We start from the raw sequence: 26,745 nt of genomic DNA, 5'->3' as shown, positions 1-26,745 counted from the left end.
CATCACCCATGCTGACTACAGAATTCTTGGCACAAAAAATTCCCTTCAGTCTTCTTAAAATACACTCTTCCTGTGCCTGAACTTCCTTCTGGAGCCAACCCTGCTATTATAATTCTGTTATACTTTTTCAGTTTATTTCTGGAGGAAATGGACGCCATTTTTACCAGAGATACTTGCTTTTCCTTTCTTGGATTTCTCTTGCTATACTCCGCAACTGTTCCTTCATCAGTAAACTCCCTGTTCTCTCTGAAGCTATCCGATCTACAAGAAGCACTTTTAAATATCCTCTGTAGAATCCTGAACAGGCCTTTGTTATTTTGCTGACATTATTATTATTATTATTATTATTATTATTATTATTATTATTATTATTTCTTATTACTAGGACCTAAGATCCAGGACTCTTCTGTGGAGGTTTACAGCAATAGACTTTGGATGAGTCCTGTGAGCCTCATCTGGAGTCAGTCAGTCATCAATCTAAGACTCTTAAAGAGAAGGCCATTACTAAGCTGAGGCTGTCATTCTGCAAGAAGTGACACCCTATCTGGCTGTCTTCCCTTCACCACAAACAACAATTAGGTGGAAGGGATGGATCATTTCTTCTGTGTGGTCCCTCCAAACTTTGTCCTAGACAGAATGGTGTAAGAGCATCTGCATGCAGTAATCAGGATGGAATCCCAAACAGATTTATAAGGGTTCAGTCAGCCACAGAACAAGGTTTGCTACAGCACTAGTGACTTGGTAGTTTCCCAAGTATATTTGGCCGAGCTAAAGGCAGGGAGTTCATGTCCAGTTTAGGAAACCAAGCCACTCAGAATGCAGTATGGCGTGCTTTTAAGGATACTACGTCCCTTAAACTGGCATGTCACCTAAGCACCACATATCATTTATTTTTTTCTATTTCTGCACAGGACTGACATTTTCATTGAGCTGGACAGGCTACAGGACACATAGTTTATGCTCAGAGGTCATATAGCTGCCAGTCAAAAAATTACTGAAATCTGGCCTGGAAAGGACATAAGTATGTATTTCTGCATTAAGAGTGGGAAGATGCCATTTCTATAAACAGGAAGCCCTTTTCAGTGAAGACCTAGCAAGCTCACTAAATAAATAATCTCACTTCTTTAGTAATCCTGTTTGGAACAAATTCATCGGATCACAGCTTGAGCTAGAAAAGGAAGTGTTTTGGAAGCTAGAAGTGAAGGCTCAGCCAGAGAGTGCTCCAGGCTTTGGTTGCTATGACCACCCAGAGGGATCAGATTTGGCCTGGCTGATAAGGGATAAGCCATAGCTTTTGGAAATTGGATTTCTTCAATGCTAAGCACATCAAAATCAGTGTATTTGTTTACTCTTCTCCCCACCCTCCCTTGACATGAAAGTCTTTATAAGTGTACACACTCTCGCAATGTTTATAACATAACAAAATTATTGTTCACATTGTTTGAAAACCTGTCTTGCAATTTGATTTATGTTTTGCAATGAAGATCAGTATTCTGTGTGGGATTCAAGATCTCCCTCCCCTTGGAAGCAGATTGGTACTGAGTAACGCTTCATGTGCAAGTAAGCTGAGGTAACAGATGTGGGAACATCTTCCAGTTATATCTTTATGGAAAGACATGGACCCTCGAGTTAACTGGAATTTCAGGAGACAAACTTCAGTTAAGAGTGTATTTTAAGTTATTATTGCCACATTTGTTGTGACGTCAGCTATGCTTTACAAAGCAAATAATTTTACAGAAGCACAGTGCACTTAATAGGGTCACTGCCTTCTAACATCTTTGAATACTGATCAGAGACAGGGTCAGGGCCTCACGGCACACACAAAAATGTGTGTTTGAAAAATTTGCAGTCCATTTCCAGAATGCTCTTTTCCATTCCTTAGAATGCACACAGTGGGACAGGTCTTCTTTTCCCTCCATCATCTCCCTCTGGTGACTGCTTCTCCTTATTCTCACTGCTTTCACGCGTCTGTGGATCTCTTCTTCAGTGTACAGTACTGCTGTCTTTGGTCTGATATTTCAAAGTGAATGTTATTAAGGGTTTTCACATCTGTAACTTAACACGGCTGTATGTTAAAAACGCTAATTTTAGGCTGGTTTTGTGAATTATTTATTGAAGTGTAAAAATGAATATAAAATTTAAATAACAATTTAAAGAAACAAATGCTAGAGATGCCTTAAGGTTTGGGTGGGGTTTTTTGGTTGGTTGGTTTTTTTTTTTTTTCCAAATAATATACCAGGTAGAGATAGTTTTTCACTTTTTTTTCTACCACAATAATTTAAGACTCCCTCAAGATGCTTCTTCCTGTTACGAAAAACACTGATTTAGGAGCAAATATAAACAGAGGGAACTGAGCCTCTCTTTTGGTCTCTCAGATTCTCTTTCACATTTAGCTTTTGCTATTGAAATGCACTATCAAAACAAGGCCTTCTGTGGCAAAAAGGAATCTCAAACATCTCACTTGGCCTTTCTGGCTCAAAGTTTCCTTAGAAGTTTATTTACCTAAGATAAAGTTACATCGTTGAAACCATCCTGTCAATTAGCAGATAACATTTAACTTCATGTATTATTCTTCACAAGCATTTTGTCAAGGATAGGGCTGGTAACTGAGTTTCTAGGGAGGAGGGGAGGTATGACAGCTATAATTACATGTATCAGTTAACTGTGTCTTGGTCAGAGTCCTTGTGAAATAGAGTACAGAAGAAGTACAGAAGTATTTCAGTGAAAGGGGGGAAGAATTTAAGTTACATTTTGTACCAGCCGCAAAGGGAAAAACACAAGGGAAGAATATTCCATCTTGGGATTTTTCAGTGAGATTTAAGAATTTGGCTCAGCTTTGGTTGCTGCCTGCAATCCTTGGTAAAATGTTTGTAAAGCTAACAATTCAGGAATTCAGGAGGATGGCCTGAATTCTATTAACATGGATTTTTTTTTAACTTTCTTATCCCAATCAGCCTAAGAAAGGTCTCAAGTGTTAAGGCAAACATCCTTTTGTAAAGTATCCCCCCACCAGCTTTGTGAAGTTGCTACGCTGCTTTTGCTACTTCTTGGAGCTATGATGATCACAAATTTTAATGAAAGAAAACTGCTGGGTTTGGGGGCTTGATTTCATGGCTGTGGAGGTGTGCCCTCACTCCCTTTCTCCTCTAGATGTAAAACTCTGCCATGTGGCCCTTCTTCCCCCGGTATGAGCAAAACACATTTTCTGGCACCACAGACTCACCGGCTGCTCCTCGGCACTCCCAGGCTGTGGGGCAGACGCTCAGTAAAACGGGTGGATGTGGCTTCAGACATTGCAGGTGCCTCTCTGCCTGTGGCGCCTTGGACGGCACTGCATCGCATCGGTTTCTGTGGAACGTGGCCTTCCCGTCACCTGGCACGCATGGCGGGGACAGGCTGCGCTCAAGAAACGCGCTCTTTCCAGGTCATCTCCCAAATTCAGCCACAGCCTCCTCTTAGCCTTCCTGCCTACAGCACCGGCTGTCCCTCAGCCCTTTTGGGGAGCCCAGCTGTGGCCCGTGGCAGCTCAGAGCCACAACCGGGACAGGGTGCTGGTGTGAGCAAGTATGTGACGGGGCCTGGCGGGGGCTGGGGGTTGCCCTGGTCGCTTGCGTGTGATGTGGAGAGCTGCTGAGCTCCGAGCTGTGACGGGTCTCCTCCGCAGGCGGCTGGCACCCGAGGGGAGGCCGAGAGCTGGGCGGGGGTCGGCTGCCCACCAGGAAGCCCCAGGTCTGGGGAGCGCCCTGGGTAAGGAGCACCCGTGGCCCTCGCCAGCTGCCCCGGCCGGGCGAAGCAGCAACCACCGCCCGGCATCTGGCTCGCGGCAGCTGCCTCCTTGCGTGGAGAAGCGGAGGGGATGCCGCAGTGAGCAGCCGCGCAGCTCCAAAGGGATGAAAACCCGCGTGTGAGCAGGAGGGCTGGAGCTGAGCATGGAAGGCCAGTGGTGGGGCCGGGGGAGACACGGTGGGGCCGCGGCTCTGGGGCATAGGCGTCGGTGGGACTGCTCGGGGAGGGAGGGAGGCCGCTGGGCTGGGAAAGCTGCAGAGGGGACGGGGGGTAGGGAGGGAGAGTGGGGTCATGAGAGGGAGTAGGGCAGCTGGGAGTGCATGAGGGTCTGAGGAAATCTCAGGTGGCAAGGGGATCCTGGGGCAAGGGTTGGAGGAATTGGTGGATACCACAGGTCCCAGCCAGAGGTGCCCCTGCAGCAGAGAGGAGATGGCTCCCGTAGGTAGACGGAATGTACGAGAAACTTGTAGAAAAGCCATGAGCTTGGAGAGGCCAAGGGGATTTCCCTTGCAGAAGTTCTGTCCTCAGGATGCAGAGTGGAGGGCCCATGCAGGGACTGTGGAGACAGAGACACCCTTGGTCAGTTTAATCCCTTCAGTGAACTCCTGAAATGCTGTATGTACTATTAAAAGAAAGAAGCTGTGACTCTCTTGGTGACTTGCAGCAGTGAGCTGAACTCTATACCTCTTTGGATAGCCTGTTTTAATCGGCTATGCTGTATTTAGCTGTTGAGTGAACTGCAAATGATCATGAAAAGTAGCAGTTGCAAAAATGATGTCCATAAATCTGCCTGCCGCAAAGACAGCAGCGTTCTTCAATGCCAAATGCTCGCTGAGTCCTGTGTAATTCTGCTGAGCTGATGAACAAACACTTACAGCGTGTGTTGACTCTCAGCTGGTCGTCAGGATAGTGAAGAGCTGCCAAGAGGTATGTTGCTTATTAACAGTCTGGGACTGAAAGCCTTCAAAACAATAAACCCTGAATCTCCTTTAAAAATAAAAGGGTAAGAGAGCAGTAACATGTTTTGGTAAACTTTGGACTGAAATTTTGATCATTCCTCTGTGGCTTGAGCAACTTGATTACAAAAGCAGTCACCTTGCATAGGGTGTCCAGAGTTGTGCAATGGAGTGCTGTGGTTACATGTAAAATGTCAGCTTGGTTTTGCTTATGTTTTCCTTATTTATTCCATGTGTGTCATTCAACAGTGTATGTTTATCTTTATTTTGATCAAGTTCATGCTGTTCTTGGAGGTTGCTTTTAATGGCCCATACTTACCTGGACTTTGTCTATGGAAGTTTGGAAAAGGATGCACAGATGAATAGTCAGCCCTACTGCTCAAAAATCTTGAGCCAGGATTTGAAAAAAACATGAAACTGTCTTTGGGAAAAAAACACCACCAAACCAACACCAAACTTCTGAGTTACTATTCTCTTATTAGCCTTTTTTTAAGCCTTATGGTTTACTTGTTTCACATTTTTCCCCCGCTGAATACTGAAGAAAGCTAGAAAATTACTTTTTTAAGGGTGAGAGGAAAGGTAGAAACCTCAACGACTAGATTCATGTAGTTGCAGCAGACTTCCAGTAGAAAACACAAATACTGTCAGACGTTACAAAATTACAAGGGTTAGCAGGATAAATATCCCATGCTGATCAAAAATGGAACACTCACTACACTTTTTAGGAAGTGTCATTTATACTTATCTTTCTCAGTGAAGGCAACTCTTTTATAAAATCTTAAGCTTTGATCCACATTTTATAAAAATAATGACCTGACAGTGAAATGCTGCTTACTTCTGGGTCATTTCAAGGGATTGTCCTCCACCTGAAAACTGCTAGGACCCACGGGTATTCTGGCCACATTCACTTTGTCTCTAACATCTGTGATCCGCTAGGAAAGAGAAGGATGCAATAGTAGCTCTATACTAAGTAAACTCTCAACAACAATCTAGCAGCATCCTGTCTTGCTTGTATTACTTCTTTCATGAAGGTGCCCAGCAAACCTGAACACGTGGTCTGCTGGGTCTGCTGAAGGACTCCTCGAAGAGTATGAAGGTAATGTTATCTTAGTGGTACAAAAGTCTTGCTCTGCCAGAGAATATGAATCTGGCACAAAGTCAGAAACCTGATAATTCATAACTAGCTTTGAGTGCACATACACAAAACCAGTGCCTTTGGCTTCCTGATGTTGCCTCTCTATTGATATTACTCAAAGCTGCCTGGACAGTCAGTTGTATGAATTCCCATTTGGGCTGTGTTTTTTTCTTGTCCAGATACTTACATTCTGAAATGAAGGATGCAAAATGTGGCTGCCTTTGTCTTGGTACCACAGTATCAGATATAGTACATCACAATATAATAATCCTCCTCACAGACTCATTCTTAGTCAAGGGCTCGGTTAATTACATCGTAGAAGTTTGCCCAGTTGAGACTGTAGATACATCTGCTGTAAGTACTTGCAGAGCAGCATGAAGCCGACATAGCATTGTTCCCAATCAATTTTTAATCTGAAAAATGTACTTTTTATTAAAAGATTGAGAAACAGTGAATCTTGGACATCAGTAAATGTAACGAGTAAAGTATGTATAACTAATTATAGTACTTATTACAACGCAAATGCTAAAAATCTTGAGAAAATTTTAAAAAAATCACAAAGACACAATTTAAAATAATTTCTAGTAAATAAACATGGAGAAAGACCCTCAAACTAAAACATCTTTTGCTGTTTAGAGGCAGATAATCCAGTCTTAGTCCAGCGCACAAATTTGATTTACAGTGCGTTTCAAAATATTTATCTTCTTTTTAGGGTTTTCATCACTGCCTAAGCCAATAACCTGCTGTGTTTGAAAATGTCTGGGCAGTAATTGTCATTGTTTGCAAAGCTATTTTGGAAAATAGTGAGTTTCGTGGCATTTTGTAGATTTAAGGAATGCAATTACCAACATTGTATACATAATCCAAGTGACCTTCTGGCTTCAGAAGCTCAAACCCACAGAAAAAAAGTTTAACAACAGCAAAATGTTTGTTTAATTTTTCTTCTGTAGTTGGTCAGTCATAGGTGGATTATGTTATAGCCAGTTTGGCAAAAATGTGATTAGTATAACAATTCCATATAAGTACATAACAATGTTGAAGTAAACATACAAGGAAGAGTATGATTTTTCTGGGTGGATAGTGTGACCCATTTTCATACGTAGGTATTTGATGAAGGACTATGCTGATATGATGGTATCTGGATGCTCCTGTGATTCATCCAAAATGATTAACAAATAGTTGGAAGCCTTATTTACTTTCATAGTTTTCTGAAAACTTAACAAAAAGGAATATATTGAACTCTTTATCTTATATGTGAATATTTTAGATAAAGGACTGAGTTTCCTTCAGTGTTGTTAGTTACAAACTGACAGAGATCTTGTCCAAATTAAGTATTTTGCCTCCTTTTTGTTCTGCTTAAGTTTCTTTTGCAGCCTACCATGTGGTTACGGAGTGAATATACTTTTCTGATAGGCAGCTGTTCAAGAAGTGATGGGGGTGAGGAGATTTGAAGAATGTCTTGGAATTTCAGTTCAAATTTAAAAAAAAGAGCACAAGCAACATTTCTGACTAAAAACAAAAATTACAAGTAAGTCTTTAAAAGCTGTTGGCATTTTCCTTTAAAAATATATACATGCACAAGAAAAAGTCACAAAGCATTGTTTGGAGAAACAATTCTGAAATGGAAGTTTTCAACCATGACCCACATATTGCGTAACTAACATGCAGTTTCAGTTTATTGACAACAGAAAAATGTCAAACCCACTTAGGGTCTCCCTTCAGTCCCCCCTTCTTTCCTCCTTGACTGATTTTACTCTTAGCTCACTCTGTTCTTTAGTGGATCTTGATGCATTTTACAGAAATCAGTTAGTGCTTCAGAAAGTTCACCAGCCTTCCCCAAGATCGTGTGTAAATGAGCATACACAGTCACCAAGGTATTTATTCACTGATGATCACATAAGCATTGCATCCATGTTATACGCAACCTTTGGGAATTTCCAGCTGTATCTTATGCTACCTTATCACAGGTATATTTTTCTGTTAAAGAGGAATTTTTGAAGAGCTTGGGAATGATTTTTTTGCCAGAAGTTACCTGTCACTCCCATTTTGAAAACTGGCCTGGCCACAAGCAGTCATATTTCAACCTCAAAAGTTATAAGCATTTTATTCCATCTGTACCTGGAATGAAGTGCCAAATTATGTAAGTTGCATGTTATGGAATTTATTTTAACATTCTCGACTCTTCAGACTAGTTACAAGTTTCCTCATGATTAGCAAGAACCAATACATTGTCATAGGGTGTGTTTACACTGCTTTCTAGTTAATGTGAAATATATTTTTTTTTACAAATATTTTTTAACAGAACTACTTTGTCACAGAGTAAGATCATTCTAAAATAATCCTTTACCTGTTATGGGCTTTGTGCCACATGATGTATCTCAAGGTACGCAAATCAATGAGTTCAGGCTGGGTCACGCACTTGACTGCCTGTTCCTATGTCTGGGCAGTTTTTTTCCTCTCTGCTTTCAAGTTCAACTCCGGATTGTCCCTTCTCCCTAAAAAGAAACAAATCTCACTCCTGATGCAGCTTTAAAATGTCCCTATAAATACTGAGTTCACCTTTCTGTTCTGTGTGATCCACAGCAGCTCCTCTGTTACCTTTACAAAGAACCTGCTCTAGGCAAGGCGTAACTCTTACATTTGTGCCTTGTTCTGTATGTATAGAAGTCTGCAGAGGCAGACACAGGGGCAGTGATGCCACAGAAAGGAGGGAATGCACTTGCTGAATTGGCTTGCAGTGGAGGGGTTTCCTGTTTCATGAAGCTCTGAAACAGTAATTCTGTATGACTAACCCAAAAGGCATGTGGGAGGTGAATTGGTAATACATGTGAGATGCAGTACCGTGTTTGCTTAATTTACAAACACTTAAGATGTTGCATTGAAATAGTCTCTCTGATGTATTACTCCACCCGGTTTGGTGCTGTCATCGCAGCTGTGAGAAATGCCATATACAAATAGATTTTGGACTGTATACAAACAAAGTCAAGTACTTGTACATTTGGAAATAAGAGAATCCAAAAAGCCAGTGCAACAGAAGTAGAGTTAGAATTTCTTCCCCTCGAGGTCCTGTGGGTGCTTCCTCTGCTACTTTAGGTCCATGAGGGAACTGACTTCTTCATCATCACTCATCCTCCAGCTAGGCATTGGAAAATGCAGAGAGGTTTGAGTAAGTTTGGAAATTGTCTGTGAATTCTTTGCTGAGAGTTTTGAGAAACCATTAGTCCTAGGTAATCCCAGGCACTTTCTAAAACTAATAGAAGTAGCTGTCAGGCTGTGAAGTGGGTTGATCCACGGCTCTTACAGTTCCTCTCAAAACTGCCTTTACATGGCTGTCCCTGTTGGGTGGCTTCTGAAGAGAAGGTTAAGGAGGGTTGTTGATAGGGTCCTTGATGCTTCCTTTGTGGTTTGGAAGGGTGTTTCTGGAGTTGCTGCTAGAGCAATTCTGTCTGAAGGAAAGCTGAACCTCTTGATGGTGTTCCTGTGACTTGGGGCTGGAGCATACAATTCTAGTGAATAGGAATTTGCTCCCAAATCTTTTTGGGGAAGTCTTTGTGCTGCTCTCATGAGTTTATTTCTCAAAGTGATAAAGCAGTCCACAGCAATGCTTGGATTTCCCAGGGGATGTTTGATATCTGGAGCTTTGAAGAGTAGCAAATCCATGGAGCTCATGGGGATTTTTGTGGAGCAAGCGACCATGTTTATTCAGTTCTAGACATTCTGCATTACTCAATGAATTTGCATGAGGGCAAGTAGGAAGGCACATAGGCAGACAGCAGCCTGGCCATGGTGTCATGGAGTCTTATAACCTATGAACTATATATATATATATAAAAAATTTTAACAATTAATTTCTTACCCCATGGGGCATTCAATAAAGGGTTAAGATACAGGTTGTGGTTGCTGTTTGTAATCCCTTTCAAAGGTTAGAAGAAAAAGTTCTTTATCACTGATGGAGAGTAACACTTTTTCCCTAGCAAGTTAATTGTTTCTTAGATCTCTGCTTAGAACAAAGAGGTAGTAAAACAAGCCTGGTCTGATAATCCCCTAGTACTGGGAACTCATTACTGAGCCTGCCAGCAGTCAGAAACCCTTCAGTGCTGATGGTGCCAAAGTAGTCAGAGCCAACAACTCCTTTGGCACTACAGTGATTAGATCGGAGATACTCCTGGTTTTCATGTAGTTAGTGCAGTTTTACTGATGTTGCTTTGCAGGGTCGCAAGGGAGGTCACCACTGCTGTGAGAGACAGCAAGTATTTGATAGCTGGTAATTTGGTGAAAATGTACCTTTCAGAGGCTGTAGCTCATGCAGACATGAACAGGGTAAAAGTAAGTAAGGATTTGGTCTCTTGACCTGACTAACTAGGTCTGAAGACCCATGCCTGCTTTCAGAAGACACAGTGTTGATCTGACTGAGTCTTTGCTTTGAAATCAAGCAGTGCTCTGGCATGTGTGTGCATTAAGAGGCAATTCAAATGGTGATCACTGAGCTTTGTTACAGTCTAGGAGAGTTAGATCCTGAATTCATGTGATTAGCTATTTTGAGCCCTGTTAGCAGGGATAGAGAGACAGAAACTCTATGAATACTCTGCTTTCATATAGATATTAAATTACTTTTTTTTTAACCATTGGTAATAAATTGAAACAGCAACAGCTTGAATGTGCTAGGTTTAATCTCAGTTATTGGATTCTTGGTGATCAAAGAATTATAGATGTCACAAGCCCAGGTGGTAAAAAGAAACTGAGAAGTATTTAAAGCTGCTGACTTGCTGAGTGGCTAATCACTTGAGGAGCAGGACGTTATAAAAGAGAAAATCTAGTAATCTTAATAACAAGCATTGCTACCAGTCAAGCTTATGCTGTGTTGGTTAGAAAAAAGCAAGTATGGTTTCTCTTTTCCCTATCTCAGAGAATCTTGGGCCAAAGTCAGTGAAGTGAGATTCTCCCCCCTTGCCTGTTTATAATCTGTTTATTGGCCTTGCTATTAAAATAAGGCCAAAAATCCTTTGGTATTGTATTTACTGAATTTATACTGTGTTACTGAACTTTGTCTTATTCTAAAAGGAGTAGAAGAAGCTGAGGTACCTGCTGTTTGTGCCAGAACTTGTGAGCTCTAGAAAAAAAGTTAAACACTTGGCTCTAATCAGAGTCTCTGTGTCCAAGTGTGGTTTCACAATGGCAGTATTTGAAACCCACAGTCAGAATGTGTATTTATCCCATCTAATGCTAGTACTTATCACCGTATATCTGTCACTTGCTATGTGATGTTGAAACAGGCAGAAGTTTTTTGAAAAGATGAAGCTAAGCGTAAGATAAGCTCAGGAGAAATATAGCTCAGAGTGTGTTCAAAATATAAGTCTTCTAAGATCTGCAAGGCAGAACTATGATGAGACCAAAAAAAAAAGAAAGAAAGGTGCAAAATCAGATGCAACTTTTGTTTTTAAGTACTACTTAATCTTCACTTTACTTCCTTTGGTTCCACCAGTGCTTTTTTAGCTGTCAGTCATTACAGCTTGGGACTGTAAGGGTAAATGGAAAGGTTAGATTATAAATAGCCATTTTCTAGATGTCTTATCACTCTGAATAGCATCCTTAAAAAAATGAAATTATTTTTCAGAATTAAATCTAAGTGGTATGTCATATGATAAAACACCCACAAAGGAGTTCAGAGATAAAATAGCAGGAGAGGGAGGCCTAATAATGTCCTGCCAAGCCCATAACAGAAACCAGCAGCTCACCAAAGGTACACCTGCATAAGCCCAGAGGAGCTCAGGGACACACAGGCAGGAATCCAAATCAAGGACCCCTGAGGAATGGCCACCTTGTCCAGTCCCCTCCCCCAAAATGGAAAAAATTAAGTGGAAGAGGAGTACCAGAACTATGTAAGGAGTAGTCTCACAATGTGGTTTGGCTTGATACAACTTTCCATGTTCAGACATGGCAGACAGAAAAACAGGACTTTTCTGGATTATTCCTGATGAAGTGGAAATCTGTACTCTTAATAAAATTCTGCTAAACTGATATTCTCTTATATTGGTTTAAACTGGAGGGAGAGTTTTTTATTTTAGAGGTGTGAAAATTAGACAAAGGTGTGTTTTAAGCAGCTGTCTCATAAAAAGGTGGTTCCCTTGCAAAATAAGATATGGTTGAATATGATTCTTGGGTGCAGATTCATCTGGCCTCTACCTAAATGCCTACCTAGTGTTCTAAATAAGCATTCCACCTAGTGCTTGTACAGCCTTTGATCAACTGCTGTGGCCTTGGTGGTCACCTAGGCAGTAAGAAATACATCACAAAAATTTAGGTGGGATTTAATCTCTGTAAATTTCGCTCTAGCATTGTCTCTTGATCTTTGGCTTTCAGCTTAGGGAGAAACAAGCTGTGCAGATATGCCCAGGATAAGGATGATGAAGTAGCAATATTATTACTTTACTTGTAAATGAAAGACCAAAATTTTATCAAAATTATTTTTATTTTAGTCCTTTTTACCTTATGATTTATATATTCAAGGTAAACAAACCTTGGACCAAGGTGAATACTTCTATAACATACTACACTGTGTTACAAATCAAGACATACTTTGGGACAGAACATCTGTAAATGATCTGTCTACTATATATTTTAGAACTCTTCTCCATAAGTTAAAGCAGTAGCATTACTGATATTGCCAACACGGAGAAAGCTTCCGTTTAAGGAGCGTTTATTGAAATACAGCTTTCTACATTCAGAGCTAGCCACCTGGATTTTTATGTATTTGTTTACTGTTTCCTTCCTGTGCCTTGAGGAAGGGAAGCAGCCCACTGTCAAACACAGATACGTAGGTTTTGAGGAATGGGAGGAAACAAAAAAGGAGTCCAGTACAACCCTATTAGCCAGATGTTTCCCTCCATGCTATGAAGTGACATCTGCAGATAAAACACAGTCCTGTGATTAAAACCAATTACCAAAGCATGCAAAATTGAGAGATGAAGAGCCACGTCTTAGTCAGGGATGCTTTGTACAAGTTTCTTATACGACCAAAATTGAAGAACTAACCTGTACTTTAACCCATAGTCTTAAGGCACCCAAGTAAAACATCCCAGTTTTTATATCCATCTTTTGATGTAAAGGTGAAGCTTAAAATATACCAATACCAAATGACTTTTAAACTCTGTTAGAAAGCAATCTGATGGCTCTTAGTTTTTGAGGTGTAATCAATGAGTATTACATTTATTTCGCTCTTTACTGAAACCATTCAGTACTCCAGCTAACCAACCTTAATCATCTTGTTAGTGGAAAAACAATGCCAGCACCTAAATGGCCAAGAACAATCCTTCTCCAAATGACCTTAAAGGTCTCCTATATATCCCACCTGATCTGAGCAAACAACACTGTAGATATTTCTCTGTTGCTCTTTAAAGAGTTTTGACCCATCTCTTATCTTTCTTTGCTCTGGGTGCAGTATCCTAAAGTAAGATAATGGATAGAAAATGACTAGTACAACTGGGTTCTGTTGTTATTCAAAATAAGGGCTTTATAAGAGAGTCCTTTTTTCAGTATCTTCAGTAAGTCTAGATTACAAGGTATGTTTCATCCTCCATCCTAGCCTAGCAAAAGTGCACTTTGCTGTACTGATACTTTTTTGATAATATATAAACATTCTAGCAATTTCAGGCTTTGAATAATAGAGAAAATAATAGTCTGTAACTGTCAATGAGATTATAATGAATCAGGAAGGGTCTTTGTATTTAAACAGCTTTTGAATTCTGTAAAATGCAGTCATACAAAAGCACTATTTTTGGAAGTACCTACATTAAGCACGCATCAAGTTGCACAAGGTCTTTCAATAGTTATATGAAATTTGAACTGTAAAGAGACTAAGAAAGAATGAACTTATCACTTACTTACTTTAATATTTTTGCTGAAAGTCTGGATCCAGATTGCATTCCATGCTTTGAGACTTGGCAGTCTTCACTTTTTGAATAGGTCTACTCTCCTGTCCTAAAATTAGCACAGGATGTTGTAGTTGTGTGACCAAACTTCCACGTTTTAAAGAAATTATTTAATTTATTGTACCTTTTGCTTAAATAAAACCTGCATTTCAGGTCTAATTTGGATAGTCAATGACTTTGCTATTTTTAAAAAGGAGAAAAAATCCTGGATCCAGATTTGTTTATTGATATGTCAGCTTGACTCTTACTGTCATCTCTGAGATGATTAGATAGTCATGTCTCTTCAGTAAGAGGATTTAGGTAATACTTAAGCTAAAATGGAAGAAAAGAATTGAGAAAAAAGCTTTTTTATTAATATCTTCAGAGAGCTTGAGGTTATGGACAAAAATGTTTATTCATTTGCTAGATGCTGTCCTGTGTAAGCCACTGGAGGTAACTGAATGTATAACAAACTTTTCCTATCCTACTTCTTTTATAAATTGAGAAAGTAAAGTAGGAAAGGGAAGAGGAGTGGGAGTGAAAATAGTTGTACAGCAGTAACAGATGATTGCCTACAATTCCTCCGGTATTTGGTGGGCCTGTCTGGTCTGCTTAATTGCATCTTGTAGTCTGTATCTAATCTTTGATAAGCAGAGTCTTGGGGGCAGGAAGTTAGAAAAACATTCCCTCTTGCTGTGGGATGTTTAGAAATCTCATTGTGTTCCATCATGTGGAAAAAGTCTCCTAGGGTCCCTTGAAGACCTGGAAGATCTTGGTTACAACTGATCCTTAATGAAAGTCTCCCCCCATTTTGGCTGGAGAGACCAACATCTCTAAGATTGTGAACAAACCTCTGTAATAAGGACCTTCTGTCTCCTCAAGCAACATGACCAGCCTTTATGTTTTGTTACTCCTGTAATTCTGGGATTTTGTTGGAACAAAAGCTATTTACATTATCCAAGCTATGGGGCTAGACCAATATGAATACTTAACAAACAGCTAGGACCCCCATTGGATGAATGTTCACATGTGGACTTGTGGAGAAAAGGACGAAAGAAGGAAAAAGCAAGAATATGAATGCTTATGGTCTAGCTTGAGTGAATGAATATAATTATGTGTCACAAATTATTACAAAGTATTTACAGACTTTCTTTCCTTAGATTTGGCTCTGCTACTTGAGATGTAGAATCATAGGATCATAGAACAGTTTGGGTTGGAAGAGACCTTTAAAGGTCACCTAGTCCAACGCCCTGCAATGAGCAGGGACATATTCAACTAGATCAGGTTGCTCAGAGCCCCGTCCAACCTGACCTGAGTGTTTCCAGGCATGGGGCGTCTACCACCTCTCTGGGCAATGTGTTGCAGTGTTTCACCACTCTCATTGTAAAAAATTTTTTCCTTATATCTACTCTGAATTTACCCTTTTTTACCTTAAAATCATTACCCCTTGTCCTATCACAATGGGCCCTACTAAAATATCTGTCCCCACCTTTCTTATAAGACTCTTTTAATTACTGAAAGGCCGCAATAAGGTCTCCCTGGAGCCTTCTCTTCTTCAGGCTGAACAACCCCAACTCTCTCAGCCTTTTCTCACAGGAGAGGTGTTCCAGCCCTCCGATCATTTTTGTGACCCTCCTCTGGACCTGCTCCAGCAGGTCCATGACTTCCTTGTACTGAGGACCCCAGAGCTGGACACAGTAGTCCAGGTGGGGTCTTACCAAAGTGGAGTAGAGGGGCAGAATCATCTCCCTTGACCTGCTGGCCACGCTTCTTTTGATGCAGCCCAGGATACAGTTGGCTTTCTGGGCTGTGAGTGCACATTGCTGGCTCATGTCCAGCTTTTCATCCACCAGTACCCCAAGTCCTTTTTTGCAGGGCTGCTCTCAATCCCTTCATCCCCCAGCCTGTATTGATAACAGGGGTTGCCCTGACCCAGGTGCAGGACCTCGCACTTGGCCTTGTTGAACCTCATGATGTTCACATGGGCCCACTTCTCAAGCTTGTCCAGGACCCTCTGGATGGCATCCTGTCCCTCAGGCATGTCAACAACACCAGTCAGCTTGGTGTCATCTGCAAACTTGCTGAGGGTGCACTTGATCCCACTGTCTATGTCACTGATGAAGATATTAAACAGTTCTGGTCCCAATACGGACCCCTGGGGGACACCGCTCATCACTGATCTCCACCTGGACATTGAGCAGTTGACCACTAACTACCTTCGGGATGTGCCCATTCAACCAATTCCTTATCCACCAAACAGTCCAACCAGCAATTCCATTTCTCTCCAATTTAGAGAGAAGGATGTTGTGGGGGACCTTATCAAAGGCCTTACAGAAGTCCAGATGGATGACTTTCATAGCTCTTCCCTTGTCCACAAATGTAGTCATTCCATCATATAGTGCCACTAGGTTGATCAGGCAAGGCTTGCCCTTGGTGAAGTCATGCTGGCTGTCTCAAATCACCTCCCTGTCCTCCATGTGGCTTAACATAGCTTCTAGGACGATCTGTTCCATGATCTTCCCAGGCACAGAGGTGAGGCTGACATGCTGGTAGTTCCTAGGATCCTCCTTTTTACCCTTTTTGAAAGTAGGTGCAATGTTTCCCTTTTTCCAGTCTCTGGGGACTTCACCTGACTGCCATGACTTTTCAAGTATCATGGAGAGTGGCTTGGTAACTACATCAGCCAATTCCCTCAGGACTCTGGGATGCATATCCTCAGGTCCCATAGACTTATGTATGTTCAGGTTCCTCAGGTGGTCACAAACCTGATCTTCTTTTACAGTGGGAGGGACTTTGCTCCCCCAGTCCCTGTCTTGTGGTCCATCCACTTGAGAGGTGTGGGAAGAGAGGTTGCAACCTGTAGCTCTTCTAATCTTCCCTCACAAAGTGAACTCCCTTCAGGCTGTTTTTCTTTTGATGTTTCATTTGATTTGTCAGTACTTTTTTAAGGAATCAGTACCAATAACCACAACAATATTCTGATGGAGACATTAAAAATTGCATTCCCTTTCCAACAGTCACAAAAGCACATGTGTGTGATCCCCTGCTAGTTAATGATAGACTGTTCTCAACAGTTTTCTTTAGAAAAAAATAACAGATTAAACAATACGTTATGGAAATTGTTAATATCCTTTTAGTGTGCAAAGTTATTCTATACAGTTGTTCATGCTGTGAGGAATTATCTGACTTTTAATTACTCTATATATTGCAGTGATATATCTTAGCACTGTAAACTTGATGCCCAGAGGGATGCTCATTTCTTCTTCCTTTCAGTAACTTCTGCTGCTTTCTGTGACAGCCATGATGGCAATTACTTCAGCCAGTAGATGACAATGAGGCATTTGTTTTCCTTCTGTTTATCACTTATGGAATTGCAGCCTCAGGATATGTCCATCAAACTATGCCACACAGGTTACATTCTTGAATTCCTGACTATACTTGCTACACAGTAAATGGAAAGAGGTTTGAAGATGCTGAGACTATGTTTTTTTGTAATGGTATGAATCCTCTCCTGATAACACATTTGGACAAAACTGAAAATGATTATACAAAATCTTAAATGTGACAGAATGTGATTTTTCTTAATATTAATTTGCTTGAATTTTTAATGAGATCTTTCCAACAGGTAAACTATTCCATTATACTTCATTCTCAGCACCTGCAAAATATTTCCATTCTATGGTTAAAATGTCTCTTTTTGCTGGCCTGAAACAGGATTAAAGATCTATGCATAGTTTATGTGTATAAACACAATGGATTTGCTTTTTCAAAGCAAATTTATATGTAACATGGAATTTGTAATGGATTTTTCTGGAAATAAAAAAAGAAATAATTGTTGTGCATTGTCATTTGCCTAAAAAATCAAGGAAGTGCATTGTCATTTGCCTAAAAAATCAACCTCACATCTTCAAAACAAGATGACAAATAAGATACTTTCAAATATGAGATATGGATATATGCTAGTTAAATACTATCATGCTGTCATATTCCAGCATATGCTCAAAGGCTTCTGGGTATATGATAACTTCTGAGCAATGAAGAAACATCCTAAATAATAAATAATCTCATAAACATTGGAAAAAGTTTGTCATTATGTGCAGTCTAAAAGAACTTTTTTTTTCTTAATCTAAGCTGTAACAATGATACTCACCCAGAAAAAGCAATTTATGTACCTTACATGTATCAAATTGTTCCTCTTGACCATGGGTATGGGGGCCTGATTTTTTTTACTGCCTGATACGATTATGGTAATGAGGATGTACTTCAGTCTAGACTCAGCAAGAAGCTTCTCAGAATCTTAAGCATTACCACTAGCAGGCATAATAACAAAACCAAACAAGACACACTTCACTTTCTCTCATTTTTTAGGGACAGTCTTCTGAATTATGCGCAGCCTCAAGTTTAGTGTTAGAGAGAAAACTCTTTCTCCCAGATGTAGTCCAAAACACAAAGCAAGAAAGGTATGAATTGTCAAGTAAGCATACCATTGCAGGAGAAGAAACCAATTCATTTTAAGATTAATCCATGTAGGAAAAACCACAATTTGTCTGTGAAGAGGAAAAAAAATCACAAGTTAATTGTTTAGTATTTTGCAATGACTTTGGAATATATGTAGCCTTAAGTCCTGTGGTCAAACCAGTATCAGTTGAAAGCAGTTTATAGCAAAGAAAAAGGAAAAACAAAAATAATATTTTTTGACCTTGTAATTACTTGTCAGTTTTTGTAATAGACTTCTTTGTATTTTACAGGCCACAAAGAAGGAATGTACTTTCTGTCCTGAGAAATAACCTTTACTGCAAACTGTTGAGTTCCTGCTATTTAACGTTACTTTTCTAAAAAGTTTTACATTTTAGAAAGTTTTAAAGACTTTTTCCATGAATCCTTGGAAAAGAAGCAGGCCTCTAAGTAGTATTTCCTTAGTGTGAGCAACTTCATTCATGAAGTTCTAGAACAAGATATAAAAATGTAAATGTAGTTTTCTGTGTTTAAGATAAAGAAGATGATCTTAGATGCTTTCGAGTTTTGGAAGCTTTGCACAGAGTAAGAAAAAGTGGGCTCTTTCTCATCTTCCTCTAACACTTTGTTAATGATGGTATTAAAAAATAAGACCTTCCTCCCTGGATCTGCTGCTCCTTTTCTGGTTTTGAAACTTAATCATGCCTAACCAGGGTGACTGTGGCAACAGCAAAACTATTCAGAATTCTGGATTGTTGTTAACAAAACTCAACATTTTTAAACAGGTTCTTAATGCAATGTGTTGTAGTTTTGCATATAGGGCCAAATATATTATGCTACCTTTATTTGCTGTCCTATTTCTGTATACCATAACTGATCATGAAATAACAAGCAATTCAATGTCTAAATTTGGCCATATTTACTGTGCTTTCTTAAAATTATACTAAGTAAACAGATTTATTAACTTCCAGATGGTTTCTTATGTGGAAGTTGCCACAAGAGTATTTAAGCATTCTCAAATATTAGTCAGGTATGACTAATACTTTCAGAACACTTTTAGCAGGTTAAGAGGCCCCTATTTCACAATTTAATAGATTAGAATTAAATCTTGCAATTCAATGCTATAACCCACTTTAACTGGCATATATCCATATAACCCACTTCAGAAGGCTTGGAATGAATTCTTTTCTGCCCCCCCCCCCCCCCCCCCCCCCCATGTTCTTGGCATTGTATAGCATTAATTAAAATTAAAAGAAAAGTTACGCAGGGACAGGTCCAGAGAAAAATGCTCCAGATTATCACTTATCAGCCTTGACTATGAAACCAGATTCTTCTTTCTGCAGTTCTGGCTTCATTCAAATTTTTCTTCCAGCTTTTTGGCCAAACTGAGTACTTGCAGAAGACAGTCTTTTGTACTGCATATGCAGCCTTGATTCACCCTCCAAGTCTGGAACACACAGAATGGGGCAGAGGTCATTCAAGAAAAATTGTTTTGTGATCATTAAAGTATGCAACATAACATCATGGACAGATGAGGGGAGTGAGTGTGTTGCAGACTCATAGGGAGTGTCCTGAGGTTCAGGCTCTCCCTGCTGAAATGCTGTACTTCCCTCAGTTTTAGGAATTGCCACGTTCACAGGAAAGGAATGCAGTGGTGTTTGGTCTGTTAGACTGGAATCAACATTTACACAAGAAAATGTTAGACAAGTAAGTAAATAGGTATTTACCGAACATCCGTATTAGGTCAGTATTAACTCCATAGTTTCAACATTAACTTAGATGAACCCCTGAAGGATTTTTTTCCTCCTCCATCTGGTGAGGACTTTCATACTTCACATCAGGACTAAGATTCAATCCTCTTGCAAAATCTGTCTTGGACATAAAATGATACAGGTAATACTGAACTTCTCCTGAGGTTTTGTTCAGATTCTAATGCCTTTCTTACTAATACAAGCACATGCAGAATTTAATGTTAGGCTTCACATTTCTGCTGGTGGGTTGTTCAAAACCCCTACCTGCCTTAAACTAGAATGACCCTTGGGCAAGACTCAGACTCCCAACAGTAACCAGAAATTTTTAATGTCTGCCCTGCTGCTGAAATATATACAAACTTAACCTGTTGTGAGGGGAATATCAGACTGATGGTTTGTGATTTGGCTCTAAGTGCACGCATAATTGCTTCACGCACTGAAACCTGTCTTTCATATAGGCAAACTGAAAACTCCAAAAGCATGCATAAACCATTGCTACTTCTTAACTGAAACTAGACAGGATGGTCATAAGTAACTTTCTGGATGGTAATAGTTTTGCAGTGAATATTACTAGTCCTGGCTTTGAGAAGTGTCTTTGTAAAAGGCTGGTACCCTTTTGGATCCCTTCCTTGAAAGATCTGACCTGAGCAAATGTAAACAGGTAGTTGAATTCATGTTGCAGAAGCAGGTCATAGTTTCATTTTTTTGTTACTCTTGAGTGCTTGGTTTTAAAAATCATATTACTTTCTTTAAGGTGCTTTTTTGGTTCTAAATAGACTGAAATATTTGGTCTATCAAAGCAAATCCTTTGAAGTAAGCCAGTAATTGGCAGCAATAGTAGGTTGCTGTCCTCTGTGTGAATCTTGGATGTTTTAGCTGTGGTTTTCATAGATATTCTTAGCAAGGGAACAGGGAAGTCAAAGATGATAAATATTTTCATTAAGATAATGATTTTTTTTTAAGCTTTGCATTTTTTCTAACCCTTTTCTGAGAAGCAGCTAGATCATACTGACTGGCACATTAACTATGGCCTGCTTGCCTGCAGAACCACTCCTCTCAGATCTCAGATTGCGTTGTTGTCTTGCAAAACAAATTGGCAAGGTGTGTGTCTTTTCCCCCTACAGATAGGGCCACAAAATGAAATCCAGGCTTTTATTACTATTATTAGCTCAACTCCTAGTGAAGTGCTACAGAAGAAAATTCCTAATCTTGCTACTTAATGTATTGCAAGCAGGCATTTTTGGTTTTAATATAGTTAAACAGCGAAAAGTTAAGAAATACCAGGATTTAAAGTTGCTTACTGCTGAGCGGAGTTTATCATTTGAGGCTCAATGATGTGCTAAAATGCAACAGTATGTCTTTTCATTCAGAGCTGGCACATGTCCTGCTGGCTCAGTTTGGATGGAATTTTCATGTGCCTGCCTGCAAAATGCCATGTAAACAAATGCTATGGGGGGAATTTCCAAGAGTATGTAATGGCTAGATGCACAAGAGGATGTTGTGTCAGTGTAATGGAATATCTCCCTTTAGTGGCATATGTCTTCACCCCTTGGTTAAGGTATCCCATAGCTTGGTGTTTGGGGAAAAAAAAAAAAGAAAAAAAGCATAGGCGAGGTATCGATTCTAATCTCCAAGGCAGATAAGGGCACTGGACCCTGGTCTCCCACATCCTGGATGACAGTCTTAATCACAAGGTAGGAGATAAAGATGATATTTCCATTGTGTCTTGTTTGGACCTATATGTGGTCTGAGCACATATACCCACAAATGAGAAAGATTCAACGTCTCTACTCTGTGAATAAGGAATAACTTAGCCCCCCTCTGCCTAATGCATCTAAAGTGGTATGCATTTAGATATGTACCTAAAAATAAGTGTAGTTTCTTAGTAGCTTTGCTAACTAGTTTTTGAAAGGCATAAATGGGGGGATTCAGGAACTAGGTTTTGCTGGACATCTAAATGGATGCAAGTCTTGAGCTTCTCTATGAGCCTAATATATTGACTTCCCCTGCCCTGATAGTAGCCATAAAATAACTTCTGTTTGTTTGCCTGAAGGTCAGCCTTATAGCATTTTCCTGTGCTTATGCTAATTAAATGAGATTATGAATGAGGAAAAAAATCTGGTTCACTGCATTGGAGAGCTGAATGTTCTTGGGAAACTTACTGCATTCAAATAATGCCAGAAACTGTTTTAACAGGGATAAATCCTGAGGATAAGCATTGTTTTGTATAGTTTTTGACTAGCCAGAATATAGTAGCTGGGTTTTTTTTCCTTTTGTTTCTTTTTTAATTCTTTTTTTTTTTGTTATGATCTTCCAAGTCTCTTAGCCCCTCTCCCTTCTGGGGTAAGCTATGCACTTTGGAAACTTGGAAAGGAACAATAAGATTTGATGCATGTTTATACAAAACAATTCATTTAATAGCTGAAGGGGATACTTCTGTAAAAGTAGCATGATTTATAAAGCACAGGGTCAGCTTTGGAGTTTTTGAAGCCTTAAGCAATGGATGATTACAGTGCACCAAACAGGATCAGAGATAGCAGAGTTTGCACCTGCAGTTGCTTTTTCAACCTTTGTACTCTGTGCCATTGATTGCTCAGAGGCCCCTGAGGCTGTCCATGATGATACGGTCTGACCTGGTAAAATGAGAAGTCAAAATATCAGGTAAAAACAAGAGCAAAGAAAAATTGTCTGTGCAGAGGTGTGTCAGAAGTTGAATTAGCGGCTAACTATTCTGTGTTGAGTCAAAAAACACCCCTGCTCTTAACCTGGTTTTGATCTATAACCAGCAAGTGTGCTCCTGACTGTTGTGTAGCACTTTTAATGCCAGCTATGTTAATTTCTTTGTCCAGTCAATGCTTTGAAAGGCAATGAGAAAATGGTATGAATGAAGAGTGGCAAGCCAGTCCTTAGATTCTTAGCTTCTAGTAAGGTTAACGGTGTAGTGGTGAATACACAGATATTAAATGACAGATGATGATAATTAAGAATGGAGCTACAAAGAACTGTCCTTATAAAATACTGGAGGTGCTAATATGGCTATTTTTTTGTTTCTCTTCTCACAGTTTTTACATTTAAAAATTAGTTGTTTTGAACTTCCAGCATACCTCTTACCCATGTGTCCCAACTTTCTTAATTTGGTGCACTTAATCCTTTTTCCAGTGCTGCTTTTTCTATCCCATATTTCAAGAATTCTTTTTGTAAATGTGTGTTAATTGATGTGTGACCTTATTATGAAATCTCTTGCTGTGATCCTGGTATGTGGATTTAATACACAAATATTTAAGGCACTTTTCTTTTCCTCAGGGAATCCAGCCCTTTCTCATCCCTGTTGTATCTCTGGTGGTGATGTGTATCTTGCAAGCTTATTTTAGTTTTCTGATGATCAGAAGTGTTGGCCATAAGAAGAGGCAGACGTGGTGACTAGGATAACTTGAAGTGCCACTTAATGAACTAAACATCCCACTGAAACTAAAAATAGTAGTATTTCTTTAAATTGCTTCACACTGATGAAGTGTGCCAGTCTTTTAACAGCACTTCCCACAGAAACCCTTTGCCCCCTTAGAAAAGATAAATCCTGTGACAAACTCTGGACAAGAGTGTGCACAGGCTTGCTGATAAGAAAGGGGAAGGCCTTTGAAGTTTGTACATTTATTTAAGTATAAAGGCTGTCTCACGGCTCTGTCTCTTCCCATAACTGGTTATGTTTTTATAAGCTTCATTTTGTTGGAAATGTTCATACTTTTGGTTTTGAAATATATCCTCAGTGTATTGATTGTATAGTACTTTTCTCAGCTTGTAATGTGAAGTGATATGTGAGAATATCTTTAATGGAGTTAGGAGGCTAATTGACTACCTGAGTCTCAGGTCCATGTGCCAAATCACATTGTGGCAGGAAAATTAGTGTTTGCAGTATTTTTAAATTTGGCAGCTCTAATTTTGCCCTCAGGAATCTAAGTGCACAAATAGAAAGGTGTAAGTAGGCATTTTTTACTTTCTGATCCTAGAGATTTTGCTTTTTCTGAAGCTAGCAATTCCTTACACATAGAAAGTACAAATTAAAAGTACAAATTAATGCCCAGAGTAAATTAACAGCATAATTTAGAGGGATGAATTTGGCAGAGTGTTTTGGGGGAGAAAGGGAAGGGATTACAAGCATCCACTTACTGCTTTTCCCATTTTGACCTTAAACCAAATTGATCTCTTTAATGTTTTCCCCTTATATGTTGCCTTGACCATGCAAATAATTTCAAATTGTGGTGTCTGCACTTACAAAAGCACTTATTTATTAAGGGCACTTCTGAAAGTGTCCCTTCAGTGTTGAGTTGTGACTCATACGTCTTTCAGTGGTGTTCTGCTGCTGCTCTGTAGTCTCTGAAGTATTATTTACATGTCTTCATGCCTTGTGGCACTTTTGAAATTGCTCTTAAGTGGTCAGATATGTCTGCCAGGTTATTCAATTAACTTCTGCTTCTGCAAGGTTGGAGTCTGCCGCTGGAATGAACACATTTATGCTCCACTGGCTGGTGCAGCTGCCTGTGCTGGATCCTTTATCAGGAAGAACTGCTGTCTTTGACTAACAACCGTGAATGCAGATCTGGGGGAGACTGTCTCTGGCTGCACATTACATTCTTGCCTCAAACCCAGATAAATGGCCATTACTACATATGCCCTTTCCTAGTGTTAGGTGATCAACACTGAAGGCGAACAGATATCCAAAGAAACCAAAAATAATGAGTTTTGCAAATGTGTGTTCCCTGTCCTCCCCTTCTCCTTTTTATTTCCATATCTCATCTCAGCCTCATACAAATTTTTTATCTTTCCTAGTGAATATTTCCTATATCTGTGCCTACAGCAGAACACATTTATTCCGCGCTCTTTCTTTCCTCTATTAAATGTGGTAACTACATCAATTCTTTCTCCAGCCCTTTAGTAATACCCTGTTCTCAGTAAGCTGTCATAAATCTTTTCTATAAGGTTTCGAGTTTCCCTTTCTTCCGCTCAGGATTTAAGTCATCTGGGTCTAGTGCTTTGTTGGCTTTCAGTAGTTCTAATTGCCTTATCTGTTTTATGATGAGGGTAAAGCCTTTCAATGATTCACTCCCCCAAGCCTAGGAAAACATGCCTCAGTCCCTAGGATGTTATCTTCTTTCCTTTTGTGTGTACTGTTGTGAAAAAATAATTTAGACCTGTAGCATATTAACCATCTATCACTAGTTTTCTTCTTTGATCCTCTAGTATTTCTCCTGTATCTTTTCTATTTGTTTTGATAGCTTGCCTTTTTTTTCTTTTTTTCTTTTTTTTCCCCTCTGCTATCCTTCTCTGTTGTTTTTCCATTTAGGCACTGTCTTTATATACATGTTTCATTGTTTTGCTTTTGTTCTGTATCTATTTATTCATTTCCTTCTCTGGGAAATACAAATTTCTGACAACCTGCTCCCCTTCTCCCTGTTTTTTTCCAGAATTTTATGTTTCACTGCTGCATGTTTTTTTGCAAAATAGCACACATAAAGGAAACTTCTCCTCATGCAACTAAATGGGGATCTATAAAATTTCACCTGTCACTATTTCAGTAATTCTAAATATGCATTTCCTTGCCAAATGAATATTGTTGTTATGTTTTAAAATCTCTTTTTGCTAATTGCCTAGAACTGTAGGGCTTAGTTAAAAATCTCGCCATTCCTATCACCATCCAAACAAAAATACCATCATATTGCTTGCAATTTTAGAAGCTCTCACTGCATGCTCTAAAGTTGGTGTGTGGTGTGTTTTGTTTGGTTTTATTTCTTTGGAGTTTTTTTTTAATTTTACAGTGGCACTGGTGCTTTTTTTTTCTGTGTGTGGTAGCACGTTACTCAGTCTGGGAGGGGGAATGGAATGAAAATTGGCTGAGTGCAAGTGCATCCCTCAGGTGACTGGGAAATGCAAAATCTTTCTAAATGATCAGATCCTATTTAGGCGTATGAAAATGAACTATGGGTAAAAGCATGAACTGTAAAAGGTTTAGTTATACTTGCCCTTTCCCTCTGAGATCTATCAAATCATGAATAGTAATCTGTCACTTGCAGATGAAAAAAAATTATTTGATTTCCAGACAATTTCAGTAGCATATTCCCTTTCATAAGTGCTTAGCATCTACATATATTCTGCACCCTTTCAGAGTTTGCTTTTCCAGCCTCTATTGAGAATTTTTTGTAATCGTACTCCTCTTTGGACTGACATCCTAAAATCCCTATACTCTTCCTCAAGAGAGACCTAAGTTTGACCATGGGTGAGCTGTCCTGTGAGGACACTGACATGGCCTCCCAGAGGTTTAATCTTCCCGTCTGTTTATCCTGTCCCAACCTTACGACACCGTGAGAGCACCTGTATGCCAAGGATAAAGCCTTGGCAACCAGGCTGTGCTTACCAAGTCTACCCACATGCAGTTTGTGCAGCCTTCACTGGAGAGCTCCCCGTATTCATGGTGTACAGCACGTGTGGTTGGTTGCACCAGCACCAGCACATTCACATGTTGTGTTGCCAGCACTTCATAACACATCTCTTCAAACTCAGTGGCACAGACATAATGCAGGGGCCTTTTTTTTGGTTAATATGGTTCTGAAGTGCCCATCCCATTGTGTTAATGCACTTACTGCTTGGTGAGAAGAAAAGAGAGGCATAGCATGGCCCCACACAGACCAAGTATACAATTTCAGGAAGGCATGTAGACCACTGCCTGAAGGGCATAGCTGGGATTGGAGACCACTTTGTTGGAA

The 26,745-nt window shown here is 39.8% G+C and overlaps 1 long non-coding RNA gene across 3 annotated transcripts in view; it reads left to right on the top strand.

Moving 5' to 3' along the window:
• The first annotated feature begins 4,587 nt into the window (after positions 1 to 4,587).
• Positions 4,588 to 26,745, top strand: part of LOC138683732 (uncharacterized) — a 72,025-nt gene continuing 49,867 nt past the window's right edge. The window contains exon 1 of one of the 3 annotated variants that reach the window (XR_011323159.1): positions 4,588 to 4,713. This is a non-coding gene — a long non-coding RNA (uncharacterized lncRNA). Of the gene's footprint in view, positions 4,714 to 19,937; positions 20,133 to 26,745 lie in introns of those variants that run through there. The other 2 variants (XR_011323160.1, XR_011323158.1) reach the window with 2 other exon arrangements.

Source organism: Haliaeetus albicilla, chromosome Z (assembly GCF_947461875.1).
Source record: "Haliaeetus albicilla chromosome Z, bHalAlb1.1, whole genome shotgun sequence".
NCBI classification, from domain to species: domain Eukaryota; kingdom Metazoa; phylum Chordata; class Aves; order Accipitriformes; family Accipitridae; genus Haliaeetus; species Haliaeetus albicilla.
The sequence above is the reverse complement of the archived record's forward strand: the minus strand, read 5'-3'. Positions and strand labels throughout refer to the sequence as shown.